The 16,993-nt window shown below is 35.6% G+C and overlaps 1 pseudogene across 1 annotated transcript in view; it reads left to right on the top strand.

Moving 5' to 3' along the window:
* The window catches only part of LOC306652580 (chromodomain-helicase-DNA-binding protein 1-like), a 33,512-nt pseudogene extending 18,978 nt beyond the window's left edge, over window positions 1-14,534 (top strand). Inside the window, exons 9-12 of the transcript in view lie at window positions 3,462-3,627; window positions 11,379-11,533; window positions 12,352-12,518; window positions 14,261-14,534. The product of the transcript in view is annotated as a chromodomain-helicase-DNA-binding protein 1-like (transcript). The remainder of the gene's footprint in view (window positions 1-3,461; window positions 3,628-11,378; window positions 11,534-12,351; window positions 12,519-14,260) is intronic.
* The last annotated feature ends 2,459 nt before the right edge of the window (window positions 14,535-16,993 follow it).

The following is a 16,993-nucleotide window of genomic DNA, read 5'->3' as shown; positions in this document are numbered from 1 at the left end:
CCATAGAAGCTAAATGAGTGTGGCACTTAAAAGGCAGATAAAATAGAATAATGAGAATGGACTTTAAACTATCAAACTTGGATTCAGATTTATACCTTATCACTTACTGGATATATGACTTTAAGCAGGTAACCTAACATCAGGGATATAATCTCTTTGGGGTTTCTAAAAATGAGTATGCCACTAGTTTTCTCGGAGATAATTTGTTTGGGTTTTTTGTTTGTTTGTTTGTTAGTTTTTAAAGAACTTGACTTAATCAGTAATGATTAATTCCATACCTCCTCCCTAATCCCAGACCCTTTGTGCAATGGCTTACAGTACTGATTCCATACCCAGAGGAGGGTGAATAAGACTGGGAATTCAAAATTATACTATAGGATATATAGATGAAAGAAATAGGGTTAATTTTCTTGAGGAAACAAAAATTAGATAGGAGTCAAATGCTCACTTGGAAGATTCTAGAGAAAGCTCCCTTTTAGAAAAAGACTTAAAGTTATTCTATATCAGCAGATTTTGATTTAAAATTAGAACCCATATTATAATATACCCCAGGTACTTTTGAGGGATTAAGTACAGAGAGATCAATCCCTAGGATTCTGGAATGATTTAGGCATGAAGTTAGTAATAAATGGCCAAAAATGGCAGTAGCTATGCGAAGATCTGCTGTAGGAAACATTGCAGAGAAAAAATGATAGGACTTGACTGTTGTTTTAGGCAGGGAGTGAGAGAGAGATTCCAAATTCAAAGATGACTTTAAGGCTTTAAGCCTGAATGATGAGAATAGAAATTAGGAAGAGAGGTGGTAAAGTGTTAGGAAGGTGAAAATAATGTAGGCTTTCATCAACAGGATTTGTAGTAAAAATCAATGTAAATTAGAGAAAGACTCAGGAAAGTAAGGGATTTCATTGAGAAAAGTTTGCAAGAAAAACCAGACTTTAAAAGACCAACTATCAAACAAAATATTCAAGAGGTATACAAAAGGGGAAAAATCACACAGTGTTATAAGCAGAATTATCAAGTTTACAATTATCCCAAGTGTGGCTTAAACAACAGCAGTTTTATCTCACACACACACACCTGTGTCTTTGCACATCAGCATTGCAGATAGGGATTGGTGCTATTTTCGTTAGGAAGTCATTGACTTGCAGGAAAGGTTCACAGTGTTTTGGGTACTATAACCTGAAAGAAGAACTCTAGGTTTTGCTTGTTTGCTTGGTTTTTGTTTACCTTAGGGAGTAACTGAAGTCTGGCTTTTTCTATAGTTTTAGTCTTCTGCATATTCATCTGTCATGATGACAGGGTGGCTGTGCATTTTCTTTTCACACTATTGAAGAGGCAATTACAAATATAAGCTAAAAGCTTGAGAGAGAGGTAGGTATATACTGTAGTTGTCTAAATACATTACTTCACAGGACCTTGAGAGATGAGTTCATTGTGGGATGTAGTGAAAGTGCACATATTGGGAGTTAGAGGAGATGAGGTCTCAGATGCTCAAACTCTTCCCCAGTGGAGGAAGCTCCAGGCATTCAATTAGGGGTTTACCTCTGATGTGAAATGCACAGACACAACTCCCTGCTGTGGGCCAATATAGACTACTGGCTGTTGGAGAGTACTATTTTGGGACTACCTGCCCAGGCCAGGGGCAAAAAATCTCATTCTGGTTCTGTATGACTTTTTTCCTCCCCATCTAGGCAGTGAGTTGTTTATGATTGCCAAGGACAAGGATAATAACACACTGCCTTGTCTCAAAAGAAGGCAGGTCACTTTTTTAAATTATTAAAGAATCTAGTAGTAAAAGCCATGGTTCTGGTTTGATAAATCTAAGCAGTGTAGAGTTGTGAAGTCCTGAAAAAGGAAAGCAGGTTCCTTATCCTGCAAGGAGTACACAACAGAAAGAGAGGGACAGATATAGATGTAGTGAACATTTATTGAATGCTTACTGTGTACTAAGCATTGTCTGAGATGTACTTTTTCCAGTTGTTTCATGATGAAGAGTAACAGAAGAATGATGTAGATACTGTCTTTATCCCCATTTTAAGAAATTTTTCAAACATCATTCATATTCATGACTCTAATCCAGGCACCCTGTAACTTCCAACTACATGCTCTTAATTACTATAATATACTGTTTTTCATTTTTTAAAAAAGGTAGTTCCTTAAAAACACATTGTGAGTACTCAATAGCAAGGAAAGCCAGGAGACTTAAGTCCAAGGGAGTGGAAGGGAGGATCCCAGTATGAACTGAGCTTCATCATAAATACTTGGCTTTCTTCTGTTTTGGTTACTAAATGCCAAAGGTGTTTGCCTTGATTTATATATATATAATATATAATGTTTATTTATATATATTTATATTTTATTTATATATTTATATATATATATAAATATATATTTATATATTTTATGTTTATATATAGGTATATATATTACTGTAAGTAATCTATATACATATACATGTAATGTAAGTAATCTACATACATATGTATATGTCTGTGTATGTGCATACACACACACACACACACACACACACACACACACACACCTACCAAGGCTATATATAAATATATCCAAGTGTGTTCTTGCTTAGTTTTGATCTCAGGTGTTTTTCAAGCTACAGGATACCTTTAAGTTTCCAAGTAACTAAATAGACAGTATAGAGATAACTAAATAAAACGAAAAGGGCAAAATACAAATGAGGGCCCATCATGTGGATCACAATTGTTTCAGAATTCTTAAGAGATAGTTCTTAGGGAGGTGTAAAGTTGGAAGTAGCAAGTGAAAGCCAGGTAGTATTATCTAAGCTTTCTGGGTGGTTCTTGTAGCCTTAGGAAATAGGTGAAGCATCCCCTAGAGAGGAGTGAGAGGAAAAGGCAGGATAGGGAGTGCACAGGACTATCCAAGGAGATTTAAATTCAGAAAGATCCTTGGTGATCAGGATTGTTATGGTTTTTCCAATGTGGGTTCCATAAAGTACTGTGGTAGAAAAGCAACTTGGCAAAGGAAAGAAGTCAGCTTATTGTGAGGCAAGGTACTGAGTGGCACCTTGTCTTTCTAAGAAGTTTGACAGTGGAAGAGGTAGAAAGGTAGCTAACAGGGTCTCTGATTTTTCTCAGGACTGCTGGAAGTACCTGTAAAAAAAAATGCTGGTGAGAGGTGCTATAAAAGATGCAATAAATCATTTTATTCTTACTGTCCACCTAAAATAAAAGAAATTAGAGGCTAATTTTTTTTATTGCAGTTATAGATAATTATCAAAATCAATAGCTCTGGTTGTCATTTATCAACTTTCTGCTTATTCCTCATCTAACCCCACAATAGCTTGGTTGAAGTCATCTTCCATGGGACAGAAGAAAGTTCACAAGGGAAGGAAGGTTCTTGGGGTCACTTAGACACTCAGTAGATTATCACATCCTGATCTTTGTTTTTATGAGAAGTAACTGGATTTTTTTTCTCCATTCAATTTGAGTGAAATACTCAAATTTGGCTTGGATAAACTGCTGTCTTCTGAAGGGAGCACCATGGGTGAGATAGACCTGGAGTCCATCCTGGGAGAGACAAAAAATGGCCAGTGGGTCTCTGATGTCTTGCCTGCAGCTGGAGGAGAGAGAAGAGAGCAGGGGGAAGGAAGTGAGTTGGGGGATAGGGTGAGCAAATGGCACAGTCACCTCAAGCTAGTGCATGAGTGATATGCATTACCATAGGAAGTCCTGCATCCTACTCCCTGGGACCTCCTTTTCCTACCCAGCCCTACTGTCATCTTGAGCACATTCTTTAGGCTTCTTGATCCAAGAAATTGAAAATATATCTGTCTGTTCTCTTGTGGATAAACTTTGAATCCAAGTCATGATATGAATGCTTATGGTCCTTTTATCAAGGGTTAAATTTGTAGCTTTTCTCTCTTGATGCAGACATCTTATCTGGTGTGTATTGGAGAAACGTGTCATCTTTATGATGATGCTCTGCACAGTGATTCCTTTTCTTGATAGTAGATATTTTTTTTAAATTGTAGCTAATATTTATGGGCATTTATTGGGGGTTCATCAACAGCGCCACCAACTATGTCATGTGCTTTATATCTTCTTTCCATTTAACCTTCATAAGACCCATGAGGTGTAGATCATTTCATCTTCTTTTTTCTTTTCTCTCCAAATTTGGTTAAAATATTTATCTTTTTTTTAAAGTATTTTTTGTAGTTGTACATGGACAGTATGTTTTAGTTTTGCTTATTTATTTTTTAATGCAGTGCTAAGGATCAAAACCAATGCCTCACACATGCTAGGCAAATGCTTGGCTACTAAGCTAGAGCCCTAACCCCAATATTTATCTTTTTATCCTTTTCTATTCTGAAATTTTTGAAATTTGGATTTGAAGGGATTTTTGGTATTTGTTTCTTCTTTTCACATAGCAGCATTGTATCATGCTTCCTAATATTGCATGATTTTAATTTTTAAAATGACTGTTTTCCTGTATCAGCAGCAATAGGGAGTCAATATGGTCTGGAGTGAGAGGGTTCTTACTGAGCTTCTTAATTCAAGAGTTTCTTCTAGCTGAGCATGGTGGCACATGCCTGTAATCCCAGTGGCTCAGAAGATAGAGGCAGGAGGATCTAAATTCAAAGCCAGACTCAGCAAAAGCAAGGCACTAAACTACTCAGTGAGACCCTGTCTCTAAGTAAAATACAAAATAGGGCTAGCGATCTGACTCAGAGGCTGAGTGCCCCTGATTTCAATCCCAGAACTCCCAACCCCCCAAAAAAGAGTTCCTTCTCCAACCAATACAGAGAAGCACCATGGTTTCGGTAGGTGGTGCTTCCTTTACTGGTAGGAGGTGGGCTGGGAAAGGCTTTTGGTTTTGTCATTCTCAATTTTTACTACATGCTTCTTTCTTTCTCTTTGCCATAAAATTGTCAAAGGATGCCTTCCTTTCCAAATTACCTCTTTCTCACCTAAAATCTGTACTTCCTCAAATTTTTGACTGCATCTACTTTCTGGCCCTTCCCTTTTGATTCCTTAGTAGCCACTGCTGTGGTCTACTGGGACTCAGACCCATCCTCATTGTTTTCCCATTTGGAGTGTGATCCTCATTTCGGAGAATAAATTTTCTCTGTCTGGAACTACTAGAACCCCACTGTCCTTTCTCCTATGCAATCTCTGTTTGTCTGCCCAGATGAGTGAGCACTTCAGAGATGGCTCATCTTGTTTGGGCTGTTCATGTCTCTTTTTACCTGCAAATGGAAGTTTAGAGTACTTTCTGATTCCTAATTTTGTAGAAGGCTTAGATTAGGGGTGGATTCATTATCCTTGTTAATTGGTGTGATTTTTATAGGATATATGGAGAATTCAAAATTCAGGTGACTGGCATTATTTGAGAGAACACTTTTTTTTGAATTTTCTTGTGTTTTATCTTTAAAAATTTTTACAATAGAATCATATTTATATTCAAGAACTCTTTCTTGTTCTCTGCTTATTGTTTGTATCCTGTTCTTATTTCAAGGATGTAATATCCTCACTGAGGACATTTATTATAGCTTTTTAAAATATATCCCAGGGAGAATATTTATTATGTATTTTCAAAAATGTTGCCCTGCCCACTGTATTATCTCTTTTTCTCCCTGTGCTTCTCCTCCTTCCTCTATTTGCTTCTTCTTCCTCTTCTTTTTTCAGAAAGAATCCCTTGTTCTTATTAGCAGTTTCCTGAAACATCTGATGTCCTGTGACTGTCTGATCAGGGTGCTGGTGAAATGCCCCAAAGCTGACAGACAGTGCTGTTGTGAGAAGGTGGACAGCCTTTGGGCCTCATGCCAGCAGCACTGGTTGGCAAGTCATGTTTCGCACTGGGGGAGTCTTTCCAGACACCCATATTTGAAGACATCACTAGACAACTCATTTTATCCTTAGAAGAGTCCTCTTTTATCATCCTTGGAAGATAAACCATTATGGCAAAATTGTTTAAATTGTAAAGACAGAGATCCAAGAGCTCATGGGGCTCCCATTATTTGGTATGTGGATCCCTTCAGTTCCCCCTATATTGTGGTGCCCTTTAAGGACCATGAGTCCTAGGCTTTTGGAGTATTGAGAGGGTTTCTATTCCTCTAGCTAGTCCCAGTTGGATACCTGTGTTTTGGTTCCACAGCTCTTCTTAAACTGTTGTTATTTTCCAAAGAGTTTGTGAACATTTTAACATATCATTGCTTATATAGCTTTTTAGTAATCCATTTATTGTCATTTAGCTGTTTCAGGTGAGAGAAAAAAATAAATGTGTGTGGTCATATTTTTAAGTTATATTTGATGACCTTAGTATCAAGTGTACACCCTTTTCTGTAGTCATCTATATTAATTTAATTTTATTTGCTAGAGCAAAATAAAATTGTAGTGTTTTTAAAAGATGATTGTATATCTTCACCTGCCTAATAAAAGGTATTTTTCCAGACAATCTAACTGCCAAAAATTTCTCCAGTTTGATTAAAATCTGGAATGCTGTCTTCAATTACCATGTCTTGGTTCTCTTTGTGATAAATGGTTCCTCTGGCAGGATACAGATGAGGGTCTAGACCTGTGGGCTCCAGGTCTAGACTAATAGAAAGAGACTGAAGACATGGAGAATCACTAAAAATAATGTAAATAAACATTAAAGAATAGTAATTAGAGCAGCCCAATAAAATTTAAGTAAAAAGTAAGGTTGCTTTATCTTTAATGCTAATTTTTTTTAAAAAGAACATTTACATGGTAAATTGAGAATTTCATGCAGTTTGATGCTACATATGTTGATTATATTTGACACATATCAGCTCTTTATTTTTTCCACTTCTTGATAGAGTGTCTAACTGAAAGCCCCCTGTTGATTTAAGTAGCAAATGTCAATTAGCATTACATCTGGTTAGATTTGGGTACAAGTGTGAAGCAATTGATCTCTTGAGAATGAAAATATTTTGCTTTCATACTCTCTAGGGAAAACATACTTAGAGTTTATTTCATAATGCTGTGAAAATACATAATTTGGTAACATGTGCTATTAAATACACTTCACTTTTGAATCATTATCTTACCTATCTGTGGTTACTGGTCTTGGTTGTTTATCACTTGATTCATGATCTTGGCAGATCATCCAACCTCATTGGGCCTTTGTGTCTTCATCTGTAAAATAGTGCTATTAATGTCTTCTTTAATCTTTTACACAGCTGCAAAAATCAAATGTGGTGATAGATGTGAAATTGCTCTGATAGCACAAAGTGCTACTTAAGAGTACTATATCACTCTTCCTGCTAAGGATTGCTTTAGCTATTCTGGGTTTCTTATTCTTCCAGAAGAAATTCATAATTGCTTGCTCTATTTCTGTAAGGTACGTCATTGAGATTTTAATTGGAATTGCATTGAATTTGTATAGCACTTTAGGTAGTATGGACATTTTGACAATATTAATTCTTCCTATCCAAGAACATGGAAGATCTTTCCATCTTCTAAGGTGTTCTTTAATTTCTTTCTTTAGTGTTGTATAGTTCTCATTGTAGAGGTCTTTCACCTCTTTTGTGAGATTGATTCCCAAGTATTTTATTTTTTTCGAGGCTATTGTGAATGGGGTAGTTTTCCTAATTTCTCTTTCTGAAGATTCATCACTTATGTATAAAAATGCGTTGGATTTATGGGCATTGATCTTGTAACCTGCTACTTTACTGAATTCACTTATGAGTTCTAAGAGTTTTCGGGTGGAATTTCCAAGTTCCTCTAAATATATAATCATATCATCAGCGAACAGGGATAGTTTGAGTTCTTCTTTTCCAATTCGTATCCCTTTAATTTCTTTGGTTTGTCTAATTGCTCTGGCCAGAGTCTCAAGAAGGATGTTGAATAGAAGTGGTGAAAGAGGGCATCCCTGCCTTGTTCCAGTTTTTATGGGGAATGCTTTCAGTTTTTCACCATTTAGAATGATATTAGCCATGGGCTTAGCATAAATGGCCTTTACAATGTTAAGGAAAGTTCCCACTATCCCTATTTTTTCTAGTGTTTTGAGCATGAAGGGGTGCTGTATTTTATCAAATGCTTTTACTGCATCTATTGAAATAATCATGTGATTCTTGACTTTAAGTCTATTAATATGGTGAATTACGTTTATTGATTTCCTGATGTTGAACCACCCTTGCATCCCTGGGATGAAACCAACTTGATCATGGTGCACTATCTTTTTAATATGTTTTTGTATGCGATTTGCTAAACTTTTGTTGAGAATTTTTGCGTCGATGTTCATTAAGGATATTGGACTGAAATTTTTTTTCCTTGATGAGTCTCTGTCTGGTTTAGGTATCAGGGTGATATTGGCTTCATAGAATGAGTTTGGGAGGGTTCCCTCCTCTTCTATTTTATGGAATACTTTGAGAAGTATTGGAATGAGCTCTTCTTTAAAGGTTTTGTAGAACTCGGCTGAGAACCCATCTTGTCCCGGACTTTTCTTTGTTGGTAGGAGTTTGATGACTTCTTCTATTTCAGTACTTGAAATTGGTCTATTTAAATTGTTTATGTCCTCCTCGTTCAGTTTAGGCAATTCATATGTCTCTAGAAACCTGTTGATGCCTTCGAAATTTTCTATTTTGTTGGAGTATAGATTTTCAAAATAGCTTCTAATTATGTTTTGTATTTCAATCCTGTCTGTTGTGATATTTCCTTGTTCATTCCGAATTTTAGTGATTTGGGTTTTCTCTCATCTTCTCTTTGTTAGTGTGGCTAAAGGTTTATCAATTTTGTTTATTTTTTCGAAGAACCAACTATTTATTTTGTCAATTTTTTGTATTGTTTCTTTTGTTTCAATTTCATTGATTTCAGCTCTGAGTTTAACTATTTCCTGTCTTCTACTACTTTTGGTGCTGGTCTGTTCTTCTTTTTCTGGGCTTTGAGCTGTAGTGTTAGGTCGTTTATTTGTTGAGTTTTACTTCTTTTATTAAATGCTCTCCATGAAATAAATTTCCCTCTAAGTACTGCTTTCATAGTGTCCCAGAGATTTTGATATGATGTTTCTTTGTTCTCATTTACCTCTAAGAATTTTTTAATTTCCTTCCTAATATCTTCTGTTATCCATTCATCATATAATAGCATATTGTTTAATCTCCAGATGTTGGAATAGTTTCTGTATTTTACTCTTTCATTTATTTCTAACTTCAATCCATTATGATCTGATACAATACCAGATCTTCAACTCTACTACAAAGCAATAGTAACAAAAACGGCATGGTATTGGTACCAAAATAGAAAGGTAGATCAATGGTACAGAATAGAGGACATGGACACAAACCCAAATAAATACAATTTTCTCATACTAGACAAAGGTGCCAAAAATATGCAATGGAGAAAAGATAGCCTCTTCAACAAATGGTGCTGGGAGAATTGGAAATCCATATGCAACAGAATGAAACTAATCCCATATCTCTCACCATGCACGAAATTATACTCAAAATGGATTAAGGACCTCGGAATCAGACCAGAGACCCTGCAGATTATAGAAGAAAAAGTAGGTCCAAATCTTCACCTTGTTGGTCTAAGATCAGACTTCCTTAACAGGACTCCCATAGCACAAGAAATAAAAGCTAGAATCAACCACTGGGATAGATTCAAACTAAAAATCTTTCTCTCAGCAAAGGAAACTATCAGCAATGCGAAGAAAGAGCCTACAGAATGGAAGAATATCTTTGCCAATCATACTTCAGATAGAGCTCTAATCTCCAGAATCTATAAAGAACTCAAAAAACTTTACTCCAAGAATTCAAATAATCCAGTCGACAAATGGGCTAAGGAAATGAATAGACACTTCACAGAAGAAGATCTATAAGCAATCAACAAACATATGGAAAAATGTTCAACATCTCTAGTAATAAGAGAAATGCAAATCAAAACCACCCTAAGATTCCATCTCACCCCAATTAGAATGGCGATTATCAAGAATACGAGCAACAACAGGTGTTGGCGAGGATGTGGGGAGAAAGGTACACTCATACATTGCTGGTGGGGCTGCAAATTAGTGCAGCCACTCTGGAAAGCAGTGTGGAGATTCCTTAGAAAACTTGGAATGGACCCTCCATTTGACCCAGCTATCCCACTCCTTGGCCTATACCCAAAGGACTTAAAATCAGCATACTACAGAGATACAGCCACATCAATGTTCATAGCTGCTCAATTCACAATAGCCAGACTGTGGGACCAACCTAGATGCCCTTCAATTGATGAGTGGATAAAGAAACTGTGGTATATATATATACAATGGAATATTACTCAGCCATAAAGAATGATAAAATTATGGCATTTGCAGGCAAATGGATGAAATTGGAGAATATCATGCTAAGTGAGATAAGCCAATCTCAAAAAGCCAAAGGACGAATGATATCTCTAATAAGTGGAGGATGACACATAATGGGGGGAAGGGAAGGGTTAGTGTTAGGGTTAGAGTTAGGGTTAGGGAGGGGAGCAAGTATGGAGGAAGGAAGTACTGTATAGAGGGTAAAGAGGGGTGGGAGGGGTGGGGGGAAGGGAAAAAATAACAAAGAAAAAAAAGAGTACTATATCAGCTGGTGGTGTTACTCGGTGGTGGAGCTCATACCTAGCAAGTGTGAGTCCCTAGGTTTGACCCCAAGTACTGCAAAAATTAAGGAAAAAATCATACTATTGTCCTTGTTGTTTTACCATAATTATTTGCAAGACTGTTTTCTCTCTACTTTTCTATACACACTAATCTACTGAAAAGAACATACTGATCTTAGAATCAGAAAAACCTACCTTGTTCATTTTGTAGCAGAGAGAATTAAGGAACCCTTTAATCCCTGTGTGAATCTCAGTTTCCTCTTTCATAAGTGGGGTTATTTATACCAGGATTGAGGTAAGAATCATGAAGATTCTTTGTTAGATCTACAGAGAATATTATAAATCTAAGGAATCATTTTTTTGTGATTTTTTAAAATATTATCTTAGGTTTGCCCCTTGTTCCTTTACTATTATAGAAAAAGGGAAAAGGAGTTGAGTATTAAAAGTGTGTTTGTACTAAAAGTGTAGAGATTTTATTAGGGGATCTTTAAGGTCAGTGAGATTTGCACTGGGAATATTTGTGGAATGAATGAATGATTTGAGACTCAGCAGTGTAGAGGAATTCAGCAAAGATTCCCACATCATGTAGGGTGGACCAAAAGGGTTTAAGCCAATACTCTGTCCTTTGAAAAGTGAACATGTATAAAACTCAAACTCATCAGTATTGGTGCATCAGGAAATGAAATGCCTTCATCACAAGCTGGTCTTCACCCATTTGGAGTTTGGGCTATTCTCTTATTCACCTAGTCATTGCTTTGAATAGCATTAACCTATTTTTCAATGTTTTAACATTTCTCACTTTGTGTTTTAAATTCTTAGAGAACCATATGTATTTATTTGATGGTAAAGACTATTCTAAAGAGCCCAGTAAGGAAGACAGAAATTCCTTTGAACCACTGGTGAATCTTCGGAAAATTCTTTTGGAAAAAAAAAAAAAAAGTCAAGAGGACTGGTTACTCCAAAATAAAGGCAGTGTAAGTGCTGTTAATTTGGATAGATCATAAATTCTTCCAAATTTATTTCTATAAAAGAACCAAACATGATCCAGTATCATAATTTTTCTCTTAGAATGATTTAAGAAATAAGTGTTTCTTGAAATGTAACAAATTAACTGAACACTAGTATAAAATTTATGTAAAAATCTAGCATAAAAACTTTAATAAGGTCAGTATATTATACAATTTAGAGTAGGTAAAAGCAGCCCTGTCCCTTTTCTAAGCCACCTCTAAAGGGATCACCATATTAAATCAAAATACCATATCCTGGTTTTGATAATCATGATTCTGTTTCATTAAGGGATGATGGCAATTACAAATGATATATGTAATGTACACAGTGTTTGGTGCTTAAAATGTACTTTCTAAATGTTATCTATCATTAAGATAATCATGCTAAAATACTCTGTATTAAAATAAATTATACATTTATAGAAAGTTTTATGTTAAAATTGTTTAAACTTTAAATGGTATCCTACAGTGTATGCTTTCAATCAAGGAAAAAATATCTATTTTGAACTACCTTATTGCTCATGAAATGAATCAAAATGACTGTACTATCCATGTCAGTACTTTGGCTGAACTTAGAACACAGAGACCACCATGCCAATGAAATTCATAATATGAACAGTAAATTGAAGTGTCTTGCTGCCAGTGTCCACCACACAGGGATGCAGTGTTTTGTGAAAGCCTAAGCATGTTGTCTCTGTAGAGAGTCTGCTTTGGGGATGAATGAAACTCATAGAGGAACAGGAAATTCCTGACATTCCTGGATTTGGATCTTGTCCTTCCTATAGGTTCTTATCCCAGGCCTCTTGGAGGAGTCTACCAAAAGGAAGAGTATTCTGAGCCCAGAAGAAATGGAAGAACGACAGAAAAAAAAAATGACAAGAACCAGCAGCCAAGAGAAAGAGACTAATAGAGGAAAAAATAGGGAAAAGAAAGAAGCTGAGCATAAGAAAAAGTATGTCTAGAGAGAACTGTCATTTCCAGTGATGTAGATATTTTGGTCTCCCCCACTAAAATCACTTAAAAATTCAAAAACCTATCAATCTGCTAGTTCCTGTTGGTAACAGAATACTTTTTTTTTTTTTGGACTAGTGTTTGAACCCAGGGGCACTCTACCACTGATCTATGTTTCCAGTCCTTTTTATTTTTTATTTAGAACAGGGTCTCACTAAGTTGTTTACCTGGCCGCCAACTTGTGATCCTCCTGCCTTAGCCTCCTGAGTAGCTAGGATCGCAAGTTTGCACCACCATACCCAGCTCCACAGAACACTTTTTAAAATGGTTCACCTTTAACATTTGGTCTACTTTAGTGAGAAGTCTTGAGTGCCTAAAGCAGAGAAGATGCATTCTATTTAAACAAGAAATTTTAAAGGTTTTATTTTAGCCAATGAGGAACCATTTATTTGAACAGTCCCTTTTAGTCATGTTCTTAAAAACAGAGATGTTTGGTGGATGCTCATTATTGAAGTGTAGGAGACAGGCTAATCAGTAAAACTTGTTTATTTACAAATGAGCAAAAATCTTTGCCAGAGTCCAGCCCTAGGAGGTGTCGGGGGTCCTAGGTAGATAGGAGGCTTCAGCACAGTGGAGAAACAGCACACAGACACACCAAGTGTTCTGAGGCTGAATCTGAATCTTTATTTTTCTGCCAGTCTTTTCATAGATATCTTTCTTTAGTAATGATTATATCATTTTATGGTTAGTTTGAAATAAGAAAACCTTCAAAACTACAATCTATGCATCTTTTCAAAATACACATTCTCTCTCTATGACAATCCAGATCTAAACAACCTTATTTCCCAGCTAGATTAAAACAATCTGTCTCCCAGCTAACCTGAAACAAACTTGTATCCCAGCTAAACTGAGGGTACCAATGTCTGCCATCCTTCAATCTTCAGAACAGACACATCACTATATTTTCTGAGAAACCACCCCTACCATGAATTCCAGTGTTTAATAGTCAAAAGTTTTTACTGTTATTGAAGGGCAAAGAAATCAATTTATGGTTAATATTTAGTCTATTCTAATTTTATATAATGGCAGACTACAATCTTATTCTCATTCTCAAAGAATTAGACTAAACATAGGAAAAGCGCAAGTTATATTTATGACTAACCTAAATGTTTTCATTATGTAAAGTATCTCCGGAATCAACTATTAAAACTAGGAAAATGACAAAGGCCAAACACGCATCCAAGCTCAGAGGAATGCCTCTTTATCCATCTATTATTATACTAAAGCAATCACAGTCTCCTTTAATCTCAAGCACAGATACAATTGTTTAATTTCATATATTTATCTAGGTATTACTGCTAAAATTTCAGTGTGCACTATTTTGTGTCCCAATACAGTAAAACCTTCTCGATGTTTTCCAATAAGTTTCTAATGATATATTGATTATTAATAATAAAAAGCAACTACAGATAGAGACATGCCATGCCTATGGCCCCCAAGAGGGACGATGGTCAGCAGAATCATGTCAAGTGTTGAGTCCTCTATTCCAACAGACCATGTCAAGTGTTGGATCCTCTACTCCAACAGAGTCATGTCAAATGTTGGAGTGGCAGAAAATAGACATGACAAAACTTCAATCAGTGTGAGTTTCTAATTACATTTTACTTGGTAGTTATTTTTTGTGAATAGCAGTGCAAAATGTGCTCTGAGGAGAGGTTAATTTTTCTCTCTGTTGAGTTAAAGGATGTCTTGGCAGGAGTCCAACAATTACCAATCCTTCTGCTTGCCCTCTGAGAAGAGTGAGTCTGAGGACCTTGAGGATGGGGAAGATGAGAGTGCTTCCTAACTGGGTTACAATGACCCAGACTCAACATCCATCAAGTATGTTAGTGGTGATGTCACATACCTTCAGGCAGTGACAGAGGATGCTCTCATGGTGCACTGTATATGTATTAGAAATGGTGTGGGACAGGGAGTGTGCCTCAGTCTTTATGATGCCAAGAAATGGAGAAGATGAGTCTAAATCATGTCTTAAGAGTGCTGGTCCCTGTGCAATGTCATATGGTCAAGAAAGCACGAATTCTAGAATCAGTAGTCGTGAATTTGACTCTTGGCTCTGATTGAATTACCTACTTTCCCTAATCATGAGCTTCCTAATCTATATTAATCAGACAATATCTGTCTTATCCTCTGCATAATTTTTTTATTTATTTTTATTGTAAACAAATGGGATACATTTTGTTTCTGTTTGTACATGGGGTGACATCATACAATTTTTGTAAACATACATTCACATAGGGTAATGAGGTTTGATTCATTCTGTTATTTTTTCCTTCCCTCCTCCCCTCCCACCCCTCTTTTCCCTCTATACAGTCCCTCATTCCTCCATTCTTGCCCCCCTAACCACCCCCCCCATTATGTGTCATTATCCCCTTATCAGTGAGATCATTCATCTTTTGGATTTTTGAGATTGGCTTATCTCACTTAGCATGATATTCTCCAATTTCATCCATTTGCCTGCAAACACCATAATTTTAATCTTCTTTATAGCTGAGTAATATTCCATTGTGTATATATATATATACACCACAGTTTCTTTATCCATTCATCAATTGAAGGACATCTAGGTTGGTTCCACAATCTGGCTATGGTGAATTGAGCAGTTATGAACATTGATGTGACTGTATCTCTGTAGTATTCTGACTTTAAGTCCTTTGGGTATAGGCCGAGGAGTGGGATAGCTGGGTCAAATGGTGGGTTCATTTCAACTTTTCTAAGGAATCTCCACACTGCTTTCCAGAGTGGAATGCCACAATCTTGTGGGGGCAGTGAATGGAAACCACATTCAGTTATTAAAAGAAAGGATTTACTAAATTACCAAAGGATGGTGACAGAGATGGCTCAAAGTACAGACATTGGAGAGATGTTTTCTGCAAGGAAATACTGAGTCTTGGAGTAAATCATTTAAAAAAAATAAGCAAATCTTCATGTTAAGTCCAAATATATGCTTCATGATTAGAGGATGCTTGGAGGATATTCTGGTTCCTACTTTCATATTTATGATATTTCTTTAACGTTTTTGCTTCTTTTTATGGCACCAATTCAAGAAAACTCACCTGAATTTATATATCCCAGAAATCAAAAGTGAACACAAACTTAAAGAATAATTTTTAGAATTCAGTAGAATTAACAGTCATTTCATGTATGTTATTTAGAACACTTCATTATATAGCAATTTTTTCTACAAATTTAATCATTTTTAAAAAATTAAGAAGTTTTTTACATTTGAAACCTTTTTGTAGCTGCTCCAAAAAATATTAAAATATATTTGTTAACTTTGAAAATCTCATTAAAAATCAAAAGCTATAAAGTGAATAGTTACATAACTAAGCAAATAAGTTTTAAAATATGTGATCTCAGAATGCAATATAAGGGCTTGGATATTTTCAGTTGAATTATGTGAAAGGTAAGAGTTAGGGATCAAACTTCACTCACCTTCATATGGATACATGGTTTTCCCAGGACTGTGTGTTGCTTTCCAATATTATTCCATTGTAATATGTCGAGTCTCAGGATTGATTTTGCTTTTCTTTATTTCAATTGTTTCCACATTTACTAAGTCTTGATTTGTAATCTAACAATTGATATAAAGTTCCTTGTGTTAATGAAAACTAGGTGTATTCTGATATCAGATGAAACATTCTGTAGACAAGTGTTAAGTCATTCTGAATTAAATTTAAGGTACTTTATTTTATTCAGGTGACCTTTTCACTAATTATGTTGTATTAAAGTCACCTGCTCTTACAACATTGGGGCCTATCTGTCCCTAGAGGATATGTAGTGTTTATTTTATAAAATTGGGTGCACTATTATTCATGCATAAATATTTACAGCCATTTATCTTCTTTTTTGGTGTTTTCTATTATCAGTATGTAGTTACCTTCTTTGTCACCTGAGGGTAATTATTGCTTGAATTCATCAAGTATGAGAATAACAACCCTTTCTTGCCTTTAGCTTTTGTTTGCATGGAATATCATTTTTCATCCTTTCAATTCTAGTATGTGAACATATTTGGAAGTTAGCAGTGTTTCTTGCTGACAATATACATTTGGGTCTATTTTAGACTATATGATTTAAGTGGAGAATTAAGAATTAAGATATTTTACATGCAGTGTTAAAATCTTGAGGTGTATGTTGCTTTTAAATATTGGATTCACTATTAATTCTTATCTGCTTATCTGTTATTCTAGTAAAATGTATCATTTCCTATGCTCTCATGATTGATTTTGCTTTTCTTTTTGAGCACATCAGATTCCTCTGTATCTTCCACAGTGTTTACTTACTTGTAATGAATTATTTCAGTTTATTCTTGTCTTTGTCTTTATTTCTGCTTTGATTCTGAAGAATAACTTTGACACAGATAGCAAGAAAGGTTGGCAATATTTCTGTTTTATCACTTAAAATGTGCTACTGGCC

This window comes from Sciurus vulgaris (genome assembly GCF_902686455.1).
Source record: "Sciurus vulgaris genome assembly, contig: HiC_scaffold_297_arrow_ctg1, whole genome shotgun sequence".
NCBI lineage: Eukaryota > Metazoa > Chordata > Mammalia > Rodentia > Sciuridae > Sciurus > Sciurus vulgaris.
This window is presented reverse-complemented; position numbering and strand designations above follow the sequence as displayed.